The sequence below is a fragment of the Artemia franciscana genome, chromosome 4 (genome assembly GCF_032884065.1).
Source record: "Artemia franciscana chromosome 4, ASM3288406v1, whole genome shotgun sequence".
Classification (NCBI taxonomy): domain Eukaryota; kingdom Metazoa; phylum Arthropoda; class Branchiopoda; order Anostraca; family Artemiidae; genus Artemia; species Artemia franciscana.
Genome location: NC_088866.1, coordinates 55,558,183 through 55,570,604, shown reverse-complemented (window position 1 = coordinate 55,570,604; position 12,422 = coordinate 55,558,183). Strand labels below are relative to the sequence as shown.

Here is a 12,422-nt window from a genome sequence, read left to right as displayed (position 1 = left end):
ATTTGACATATGTGAAAAAATGTATTTAATTTTTTTTGCTCCTAAAGGTGTGATTGAAAATAGTCAGAACTTTGGGGTGTGAATCCCCTTATTTGTCCTGTTGGAAGGAGGCTAGTACTGTACTTGCAATTTTCATAGTTTCTTGTTAATCTTATAATCTCAATTTTCTTGTTTCTTTACCACTTCAGTGGTATTCTATGAACCTGTTCTTGTTCTTTGTAATATGCCTTTACTGTATTTGGGATATACCTGTAGACTTCTCTTTGATACTCTACAATAGCATCCTTATTTAGATCAGGTTGCATGTAGCTTTTTCTAAATGTTGTCAAGTCTCGTAAGTCACTTATACCTGATGCTTTCCCCACTGTTTTTAGTTGGTAAAAAAAAATCCAAAGAAAGTTCCCATTGAAAAGAGCCCAAAAGTAAGATTGAATTTGTCAAAGCTTGAAGGTTTGCCCCTTCAGTCTGTTTAAAAAAAAAACAGATTCATAATTGAAGCTTTGTTTATTTCAATCTTAAGAGTGATCTACATTTGTGACAATTCATTAAATTGTTATAAAGGGAAACTTTTATTTATTTATTTGTCTTGTTTGAATTCTAAATGATTGTCTTTTAATCTTTAAATTGATTTGTACTTATGTTTAATAAGTTTAAAAGAAAGCTTATATGGCCAAGTCAGTAGGCCAGTAAAGGACCAGGTGTTCCTTTAGCCAGGAAGTACAATAGGAAGCTAGGGGCCAGCCATCCTATGCTTTTGCATGCCCTTCCTGCTTCACATTTCTTTAGGTAACCTTTTAAAGCTGGGCCAATTCTAGCCAAGCTGACAGAGTCACATCACTGATCCCTGTCCAAAACCAAATAAGCTGGTAATGCCAGGAATTAAACCTGTGCCCTTTGGACAAGGATTCTCAAGCTAGAGAGCCAGCCACTTAGGAAAGAACACAAATGTGACCACAGAACAACAATTGTTTGAAAAAAGGAAATATTGAAAAAAACTCAAGCCATAGTTGCTGCCCATAAACAATATGCATTTTATTTAGACAAAGTAAATTTAAGACCGGTATCAACAAAACTCCATCAGGAATTGTATTTACTTAAGATACAATAAGCAATATGAAAGCTTAGTTTTGTGATATTCTAGTCTTGAAATAATGCAAAATAAGAAAAATTATATTTCCTATTTGTTTTCCATAAGCTCATTTGAGACTGCAATATGCCCATGGTGCACTTATAAACTCTCTGAAATTCTTTTAACAGAAAGAATAGTAAAGACAGTTGTTCTGATCAGCAAGAAAAATATTAACATAACTCTCTAAACTTGGCACTTTTTAAGACAACTTTTTAGCAAAGCAAATGCAAAACATAAGAATTCAGCTAAAAGGTGGTGAAATATATGACAGATCTTATTGGTCTAAATAATCAATGCCTATAAAAACAACAGCTTTCTATTCTGAATTCTTTGTGTTTCTGATTCTTAGCAGCAGCTTGGCAATGGACAATCTCAGTTCTATTAGCCTACTAGATATGGTCTAGATGGTTATGGAGACATTTACATTTTATTTTCTCTAGAGGAATATTTAGCGCATAAGTGGATATGCACTATGTTACAAATCTAATGATCACCCAATTTGCATGACCACTAGATTTCAAGGGCCAGAGAAAATTTGATCCTTGAATCTAGTGATGACCTTCGATCTTGATTGACATCACAAGAAAGTCTTGGGCCTTACTTATTGTTAGGCATAGGCCTACCAAAGACTATGGTAAATGCTAGATATACCCAGTGTCTGACCTAAGCTATACAAAATCTTGACAATTGTGCATGCATTATCTGTAACAGAAAAATTGCTCCTCCATCAGACAGAGCAAAAGCATGTCCAGTACTTTAATTTGCAGTAGAAGCAAAGTGATTAGGAGCTACATAGAAGCTGTTTTCAATCTGATGGTTGATTTCTGTTTCTTCTCCTACTACTGAGTTGCTGTTGAGTAGAGATTTGAGCTTCAAAGAACAAATGATGCAAAGAGCTTTCGGACTGAGTATTCAGAATTAACCCTGCATCTGGATGCAGCATTCTTTGTGAAATAAGCTTTCGGACACGGACGTTATTACCCGGTCTAAAAGTAAAACGCTCGGCATGAATACTATTATTTGTTGTTCCTTTTTATTTTTGTTTGGAATCAAAACAGCCATAATAGATCATTTGTGACTTTTAAGAACGTTATTTCAAAAATTACTCTGATTGTTGGTGAATCTATCATTGGAAATATTAGCCTATTCGTCAGATGCCTCTAACCAGCTCCCTGAAAAAGGCTGTATAGATTTTAATGCTTGTTTCAGGGTTCTAACAGGCATAATTAAGTCGTTTTACTAGGCTTTTATTTTGCTTTTAACTTATACATATGCGTAGATTATCTGATATACCAATTATATGTTTTCTTTGTTTTACCCATCGGAGTTGAGAAATAAATTAACTTTGACAATTTAGCCTGAAAAGGGCTCAGGTTTAGGCTATGAATTCTGCCGAACATTTTGCAACGGCAGAGACTGCCGACGATATTTCAATCACGACAAAAAGTAAAGGAAAAAAAAAAAAAAAATCCAATCTGTTGAAAAGGTTTGATAAAAAATCTTTTTTAAGTTTATATTTATTGTAGTTCTACTTAGAATTTGAAAAGATTGAAAATTTAAATCAGTAAGTATTGATGAATTGAGTAAAATGGATAATATGAGGGGGAGGGGCAATCCCTCAACACCAACCCATAGGCTATTTTGGTTCAGCAATTGCCTACTGGTGAATGGACTTTTGGTAAAGCTTTAGTAAAATTCTAGTTAATTGACTTCTTGCTATCTCAGTAAGGGTTTAGGTTAGGAGAATGAAACTTTCAGGAATGAATCTACAGGCTAAAGTATGTCCCAGGAAGGTATTTTGAAGCAACTACCTCCACTCCTTCTCAATCTAGAGGGCCCTGACCTTTGATGACCTTTACAAATATGTGTGTTATAAAAGTGAAACCTTGCAAAATAGATCTTCTGCTTAATTGAAGTAGCCTACAACAAAATTGTTTTCAGCTTCATAACTTTGCTCAATTCTATTTTATAAGGTTTTGAAGATATGCAAATACATTTCCTAAAATAAAAAAAAAACAAAAAACATTGATATGGCTCAAAATTCTACTCAAATAATATGAATTACATTTTCAGAACTAAAGCCAGAGAAAAAGCAACTAATAACTGAAAATTAAGGTAAAGACCTGTCATGTAGGAAAATTTCAGTACCCTCTAGAGGGAGAAGGACTGGAGGTAGGTGCTTTAAAATACCTTCCTGGGACATACTTTAGCCTGTAGACCCATCCCTGAAAGTTTCATTTTCCTAACCTTAACCCTTTCCAAGATAGCAAGAAGTCAATTAATTAGAATTTTACCAAATGTTGGGGTTGTGCAATATGAATGAAATTACAGGTAAAATTCTAGTTGATTGACTTTTGGCTATCTCAGAAAGGGGTTAGGTTAGGAAAATGAAACTTTCAGGGATGAGTCCAAAGGCTAAAGTATGTCCTGGGAAGGTATTTTGAAGTACCCACCTCCACTCCTTCTCCCTCTAGAGGGCCCTGACCTTTGATGACATTTAAAAATTTGTGTGTTATAAAAGTGAAACATTGCAAAATAGATCTTCTGCTTGAATGATGTACAACAAAATTGTTTTCAGCTTCACAACTTTGCTCAATCCTAATTTATGAGGTTTTAAAGATATGCAAATACATTTCCTAAATTTTGAAAAAGAAAAACATTGATATGGCCAAGAATTCTACTCAAATAACAGGAACTACATTTTCAGAACCAAAGGTAGAGAAAAGGCAAATGGTAAATGAAAATTAAGGTGAAATTTTGTTTTTTCAAAATTTCTATAGGTATAGACCTGTCATATAGGCAAATTTCACATACTTTAGCCTTTAGACCTATCCCTGAAAGTTTTATTTTCCTAACCTAACCCCTTTCTGAGATAGCCAAAAGTCAAGCAACTAGAATTTTACCAAATTACATTTTAAATACTAATTTCTGTTATCACTGGTAATTTCTATATTGTAGGAAGTTGAAAAATAAGTAAAAAACTCATACAACCACTAATGTTCACTTTCACTTTTGAGTTTAAACTAGCAAGCTGTAACTAAACAAAACAAATGTCCAATTTTGCTTACAGATAACATTACTGTAGAGCAAAGCATGTTAGTCCATGAGCCCAGTGGGCAGTGGGGTGAGGTCTGTATTCTGATCAACTAACAATTCAACCAATCATCAGTTATTACAACCCAAAAGAGAAAAATAAGAAAATTGGCACATTTATTAAGGAAATAGTGAAAACACTCCTAACCTGTGTAAAATACATAATCCTTGGAGACCTAAATGCACACAATAATATTCAATGTGATTCTGGTATCTCAAACAGTGCTGGAAGTTTTTATATAAGACAACTTAAATGCATGTCTAATCACACCAAAAAAATCTGAAAATACATCTCTGCAAAAGAACAAATAGACTACAATTGATTTATCAATTACAACAGCTAATCTGGCTTCAAAATGGACCATTTGGTCAGCAAGTGAAATCACTTTGTAGTGTGATCATCTGCCAGTAATGTATGAAGTAAGAAATCAAGTTGCAAAGTATAAAAATGAGAGCTGCAGAAAACAAATAAACATCAAACCAGTAGAGTAGGACAAATACCAAGAAGTTTTAGAATCACAAGATCTAGAATATATAGAATTTTGGCATGTCCCAAAGTGGCAAGATAGCCACCAGCCTGTATCAGCTAGGCTGTTGTTTGGTAAACTCAACACTTTGGGATATAAGCCTCCTCTATTGCAATGAATGAATGAACTTTATTACCTGTAAAAATATAAAAAACACAATGTACAAAGAATTATAAATAAACAAAAATAAAAACAATAAACAGGGAAGAAAAAAAAATTCAAACTAACAGAAGACAACATGGACTAATTAACCAGTATCAAAATGGAAAAAAGGCTGCAGAGGGTTGTAAACAAGAATAAAGTTGATAGTCTTTTCACATAAGTTATTGCTGGAAGACCAAATCCAAGAAGGCACTTCTATTAAACCAAATCAAGCTTTTTTTTTGTTTTGGTGCCATCTAGGAAGCCAGAAGAGGAATTTGCAATATCTGAAATAAGCTGCACATAGAGTATGGCAATCTTTCTTACAAAACAGATAAGCCATGCCTGATAAAAACAAAAGCACAGGGGTGTAATAAGCATTATAAATCATGCACAAACCATTGTGGTTGTACTGACTTTTCTTTGGGGATATTTTTCCATAAGCAATGTGTAGGTTTTTCATGGCTTGATTCAGTAGGGATGAACAGGTAGTGGAAGGCGTTGGGCCAAAACACAGTCCAAGCCAACTAACTAAAGAAGAACATGGTAGAACTGCAGTCCCAGCAACAAACAGAGCAACTGTATAAGGGCTATTAAAACAAATAAACTTGCATTTGGATGCATTAACTGACAGTCCAATCTTAGATATTTCATTGGTAAACATAGTAAAATTGGAAAGCAATCCATGGTGAATCCAGGCAACAAAAAGAATGTCAACTGCATATGCAACAGAAGACAAACCAATATTACCATAAAAATAGAACTTTCAAGGGTATCCAGGCATAATGCAAGCACACATTTAAATATACTAGGAGACAATACAGCACCTTGCCAAGCTCCTTTATTAATTTTTACTGGGTCAGATATTTGGCCATTCCAGGTAATGGCCAAATATCTAAGGAGATTGCTCTATTGCAATCTCCTTGCTCTTTTAGTAAATATTAACCAAGTTCACATTATTCATCTACAAATAAAGAGAAGATACAATTAGATTCCATTTTTTATGCTTTTTCTGAATATAATAATTGTTTTTTCTTGTGTATTCAGTTTTAAACCTTTTTTGGACCCTTTAAAATGATAATTTCTCTCTGTTTTATGGTATTAAAAGGGCTAAAACATTAATTTCAAACTTACTGTTTCATTATAAAATTGGTTTTTGTGTTGTTTGGGAAAAGCGAGCTTGGTTGCTCTACGTTTGACCTTTGTAAGTATCTCCATGTAGGCTGGCAACCAACATGCTGAACTGAAGATGGAGACAAACAAGGGCTGTGCATAGCTTCTTTATAACTCTTGGCTGACAACTTGTCACTGAATGCTTGATCAAACCAAGGACCTAATAATTGAGAAGTGCCTGAGTTTCAAACACTTTTGGTCCTCAGTTTTATAGATTATGAGCAAGCATTCAATTTTGTTGAAAGAAGAGCTTTAACAAAGCTCTTATCCTTGTATGGTATACCAGACAAATACATTAAACTAATTAGTGCTATGTACAAGAATAACACTGCTGAGGTTAAGGCAGGAAATGCAGTTAGCAGCTGGTTTTGAATCAAGTCAGGAGTTAAGTAGGGTTGTGTTCTACCCCTTTTAATGTGGATTATTTTGGTGGAGTTTGTCTTAAGGAGCACAAGAAAGGCAATAAGTGACCACATTATCAAATTGGGAGGAAAAACTCTCCTGGACTTAGATTATGCTGATGATTTAAGTATCCTAAATGAAAGTGTGAGCAAAATGAATAGACTTTTAGAGGTTTTGTGAGTTCAGGGTGCTAAAATAGGCTTGAAAATCAATATTAAGAAGACTAAGGCTTCTTGACATTTACTAAGGTTTCATCTATAAGTGAAGGTGAAAAGGGGACATGGGGTAATAAAAAGATTGATCAGGTGTGCAGCTTCATTTACCTTGGTACTGTTTTTAGTAAAGATAGTGGGATCTGTGTAGATATTGAAAATAGAATAGCCATGATTCAGGGTGGTTTTTTTTTCACAGTTGAAAAAAGTTTGGAAGAATAGGAATATAATTCTGCAAACGAAGATTAAAATATTGGAAGCTAAAGTGGTCAAATATGGCACTGAAGCAGGGTGAACTCTGAAAAGCAGATGTAGATTTGCTAGATCTTTTCCAGAGACACTGCCAATAGATTTTTTTTTGTGTACCCAGCTGACTGGCCATATTTCAAACAGTAGACTGTGCAAAAAATGTTGTTCAATTCCACTTTCTATGGCTATAATGAAAGAAAGGTTGAGATGGCTGGGGCACATTCTGCAGATGAAGGATGACAGATTGCCAAAGTACATCCTCTTTTGCCAATCATCTAGAGCTATACAGAAAGCAGGTTGTTCTTGTCTGGGGTGAGAGGATGTCATAAAGAAAGATTTAAAGAAAATTGGAACTTCCTTGGAGGGTGTAAAGAAGGAGGGCTTGAATACATTGGGATGGAGGAGGATTGTGCATGGCTGTGTTGGCCTGAGGTGGCATGGTGCTGCAGTGAGTTGTTAGTAGTAGTAGTAGTATTCTCTAAATCTTGAAAAAGTTTATAAACAAATGCCATCTAACCTAACCTAGTTTCTCACTATTGGTCTATTGACATGTGATATGCAAAATAATTAGATGGCACTGATACTGTTCAGTTAGATATATAGACTATTTGAAAACAGAAAATGCAGTCAAATCCAGGTTTATTTTTCAGACATTCAGAAAAATTCCACAACAATGAAATAGGTGAAGATAAATATTATCTGTGTCCAAAATGTGTTTATCTCTGATTATTCAGCATGTTGTGAAGTAAGAATTGTTTTCTTAACACGTTTCCTTATGTCTAGTGCTTGTCCTTCATGACAGTTGACAGATTACCAAAGATTTTAATTTTTTGCCGACCATCTAGGGGTAACCAAAAAACAGATCATCCTTGGTTGTGGTGAGAGGAAGTCATAATGAAAGATTTATAGAGAAATGGGAACTTCCTGGGAGAGTATAAAGAGGGAGACTTCAAATATTTTGGGATGGAGGAGAAGTCTGCATAGATGTGTTGGCCTTAAGGTGGCTTGGTGCTCTGATGAGCTGTTAGTAGTAGTAGTAGCATGTCAATTTAATTTTTTTTGTATATTTTCTTTAAAAAACTCACCCAGAATCAACCAGTATTTCCTTATTTCCTAATGGTAAATCCTGGTTGAACAAAGATCAAATTGCATAATTTAAAATTGTTGTCATGGGGGCTGTGGGGGGGGGTCATTGCCAAGCTGAACCAACGTCAACAAAGCAGTGCCAAAACATAAGGTTATATGTAGACAGACTAGCACTGCTGGTCTGTGTCCCTATGTCATTTATGGAGTCTTGTATATATTAACCTGAATTTTCAACAGAAAATCTTTTGTTCCTTGTGCTTGTTTACTACTAGGTGCAAATTCATATGACAAAAATAGCTTAACTGGAGTTAGTTTTATCCAGTAGGGAGGAATGTAGACTTTACCAACCCCTGTGGCACCATCAACACTGTAAATATTACAGTTTTTTCACACAAATATTACAATTCAAGCTTGTTTAGCCACTCCCAGATGTGCTGCACAGAGCACTTGTCCCCTCTATCCCTCCTAGATCTAGTCCTGGAAGAGAGTTGTTCTAGTGACTTTTCATTTCTCCTGATAACTGGCAAGGATAAAGCTGGTGTACATGTGTTATGGTTACTCTAGGTTGATGAAAAAATTGGAAAGATCAAATGTGGTGTCAAACAAAATTCACAGTCTCTGACTCCCCAAAATTGGATATTTACCCCTTAAATATGGGTTTTCAACCATGTAAATCAGAAAGATGTCAACTTCATATCACCTTTATGTAGCATTAAATATGAGAAGAAAAGAATGGCAAAACTGTTTGTAAAATGAAGAAAATCAATACTTGTCTCCAAACATTTTTTTTCACTAGGGTAAGAAAAAGGCTTGTATTCAGCACAGCACCACCTCATCTTCACTGAACACCCAGAGGGGCATTATCTCTTGGTATTTCCTAGAGCATAGTATTTTGATAGATGATTTGCCCATCTTACATTTTCTGGAGGGAGTGGCTGGTGCTTTTTGAACTAATCAGGGCATTCAGTTTTCTTATCAACACCTTTCTCCACTTACTGCTCTTAGTTGTGCTTACATAGAAGTGACTTGGAAACATAAAATTGATAAAGAATCAACTTATTCAGCTAAGTATGCTTTTCTCTTCATGGGACTGCACATCTATATACACATTTGAGCAGGCTGCATTTTAAATGTAATGAACGGATTTTACCATCATTCCTGGTCTTTGATGCAATTTTGTAATAGCTGATCATGTGATCAGCCATGTTGATCCCAACCATATACTTGTTGTAAGTGTACTTGTTGTACAGCTACAGGTTTAGGGCATGAAGACAAAACCCTTTTTTTTCCCACCTGTCCACTATACTCCTTTTCTATGACCTTGCAATTTGATCTGAGGATGCCAATTTGTCTATCATACCATTCAGTGATTTCAAGCTTTCTGTCCTCTCTTACATAGGCTACACTTCACACTCTTCTTATCTTTTTCTAACTTTGAAACATTTTCTTTCTTTGAAATCTGTTTTTTATGGTTGTGCCAGTTTCATTTATTTTAAGATTGTAATGTAGATTGAGCAATTTGGCTGAGTTATAAAACAATCAAAGTAAAGATAGGAGCAGGATAGGAGAGTTTAGGCTAGCCTAAGTGCAATGCCAGTTGGAAGATCGTTACCTTGAACATTCTTGGGAAGTGTGTTGGCACCTTAATTTCAAAGTCAAGTTTGAGGCTTCTAATGCTACTAAGGACAAATTTCAAGCCAACTGATTTAGGTTTGTTTGGTACTTACTTTTTTATGGCAGTTTGTCAGTGAAATAAAATCATTCCTCATCTCTAGAATAATTCATTTCCCTTGGGAGGGATAGTCAGGTAATTCAAAAGCAATCAGTAATTGGTTGAACCTGCAATAGTCTATTGTTTTTCTTACTGTCATAGGGGTTTTTATTGTCCATGGAAAATTTTGGATTGCTTCTAAGAAAAAGGAACTGTTCTTTACCATATATTCAGTAATCTTGGGTACACAAAACTTAGCTTTCCTGAATATTTCTGTTTGTGGGCATTTCATATTACCCATTAGGATAACAAGTACAGAAAATGTCTCAGTTTATCTGTATTAGCAGTCAAGCTCAAATTATATTTTTGCTGACGCCATATGTATAATAGGTAGCTTATGTAGTCTGGCCAAAAAGAGTTCGAGGGAAATAGGGAAATACAGCAGGAAAAGCTCTTCAGGTTTTTTCTCCAGAATGGTTTAATATAATAATTTAATCCCTTACTGGGCTGTAATCAGTTTCTGAGAGTGCTTTCGCTGTTCAAATGACTAAATCAGGATCCCAAACTGAAAAGAAAAGAAAATTATTAGTGTTATTAGTGTAGTATATAGCCCTAACAAAATCTTTTACTATTTTCATAGATCTTGTGGTGAGTCTATATATATATATATATATATATATATATATATATATATATATATATATATATATATATATATATATATATATATATATACAAGGGCGCCGGCAGGAAATTTTCCAGGAGGAGGTGGGCACACACCAAAAAGGCAGTGATGGCTGGGTGATGGACTATATTTGAGGATATTTTTTTCATAGAAATAAGTTTATTTTTTAAATAATTTTAGGAAAAAACTCTAAAATAAAAAGAGCAATTGAATTGCCTGCAAAATGCAACAAAATACTTTAAATTTTAAACGACTAGGATTTCTGGCTAAGGGATCAATTTATTTAATCAGTAATATATTTAATCATTATGCAAAAGGAAATCAAACTCGAACCAAAATTACAGAAAAATTTATTGCTTCTGTAGATTATAACATATGTAGACTTGACTTTATGCAATTTCCTGCACTTATAATAGTTTACAGCAGGAGTAAAGATAATCAGAAATTATCCTGCCTGCATAGATCCGATGTTTTGATTTTACAACAGTCATGCAGATAGTACCTCTCTCTTAACAGGACAATTCTCCCCCTCGAACTTAAATCCCTTGCATAGTCAGATATTAGAAAAAAATATAATAGCAAATGAAAAGCAAAATCTGAACTTACTATTCAGCTGTTAAATTGATACTATTTTTTAAATAAAATGAATAGGTTCAAACAAGTTTCCGTCACAGGGGAATCTTATCAAATAGTTCGGGATAAAAAATTGTAAGTAAAAACTTACTTGGGCAAATATATATTCTCATACATTCCGTTTAGAGTTCCTTGATTCCGCTGCACTAAAATCTGCCATCGCTACAGGTCTGCGCTTGGGTTACGAGTCTTTTAAAATATCGGAATACAAGGAATTGCCCAGACGGTGTCTTAGATGCCAAAGTATCCATCATTCGTTAGCTCACTGCCCATGTGCCCCGAATGAGATGAAGTGCTCTAAATGTTCTGGATGCCATTCCAATACTAAAGACAATCCTTGCTTAGAGGCTCCGAAATGTGCCAACTGCGGCGAAGCTCATGTTTCCTATAGTATGAATTGCCCAGTGATGAAACGCGTTCTGAACTCTGCTCCAAAATGAACCAAGCCACTATTTTAAGTTTTGCTTCTCTTAATATTAACGGCACAAAAGACAAAGACTTGTTAATTAATGAATTATTAGTCCATGACATAGTGTTCTTGCAAGAACATCTTTTGACCAAATCAAACGTTTCTAGCCTGAAGCGATCTTCTGTCCACCATTTCTTTTCGCAAGAGGCCAAGAAAACTAGAGGCCGCCCTTCCGGTGGCCTAGCAATTTTTTTCCGTTCCCCATCAAAGCCCTCTGTGATTCATTGTGATGATAACATCTTAGCGATTCAATGTGACAGTACCGCCTTTATAAACGTTTACTTACCTTGCGATCGACGTTCTATAGCATCGTTCACATCTTTCGCTAAATGTTGCTCCAGTTTAAAGTCTCTACTCGAAAGTCTACGTTTGAAAGACCTAAATTGGGTTTTAGCTGGTGACCTTAACTGTGACATTCTTGGTACCTCCGATAGATCAATCCTCTTGCTAGAATCCCTTCCTAGCATATATCACGTCGCAGTTAAGAGCCTCCCATTCACGTATATTCATAACAGAGGCTGTTCAAAATCGAACCTTGATCACGTGATCTCTTCCAGTTCCAGCTTAATATCATCGATTGTCAGGGTGGACGAAGAGAAGATTGACGACGATCACCTTATTCTTAGCTGTAATTTGTCCTGTGAGCTATCTGGCAAAATACTTTCGGCTCAGCCGAAGTGGCATACGAAGTTGAATTGGGATCGTGCTAATGTCCCACTATACCTTGCTACGCTAACTGCTTTACTCTCGACCATAAATGTGCCATATCACCTGCTGCAAACGTCAGTTTCCTCGCCTTCAAGTACAGTTGACCTAAATTTCTATTATTGTCAAATCGTCCATTGCCTTAAATCAGCTTCCAAAGCTGCAGTGCCTGTGGATAAAGTTAGGATTGGTACAAGAAAGCCTAAT

At 35.3% G+C, this 12,422-nt stretch overlaps 1 protein-coding gene across 4 annotated transcripts in view; it reads left to right on the top strand.

Moving 5' to 3' along the window:
- Positions 1-2,534: 2,534 nt before the first annotated feature.
- Positions 2,535-12,422, top strand: part of LOC136026631 (GTP-binding protein 1-like) — a 75,895-nt gene continuing 66,007 nt past the window's right edge. For 2 of the 4 annotated variants that reach the window (XM_065703356.1, XM_065703353.1), the window contains exon 1: positions 7,488-7,608. The gene's annotated coding sequence lies outside the window, so the exon portion shown is untranslated. Of the gene's footprint in view, positions 2,616-7,487; positions 7,672-12,422 lie in introns of those variants that run through there. The other 2 variants (XM_065703354.1, XM_065703355.1) reach the window with 2 other exon arrangements.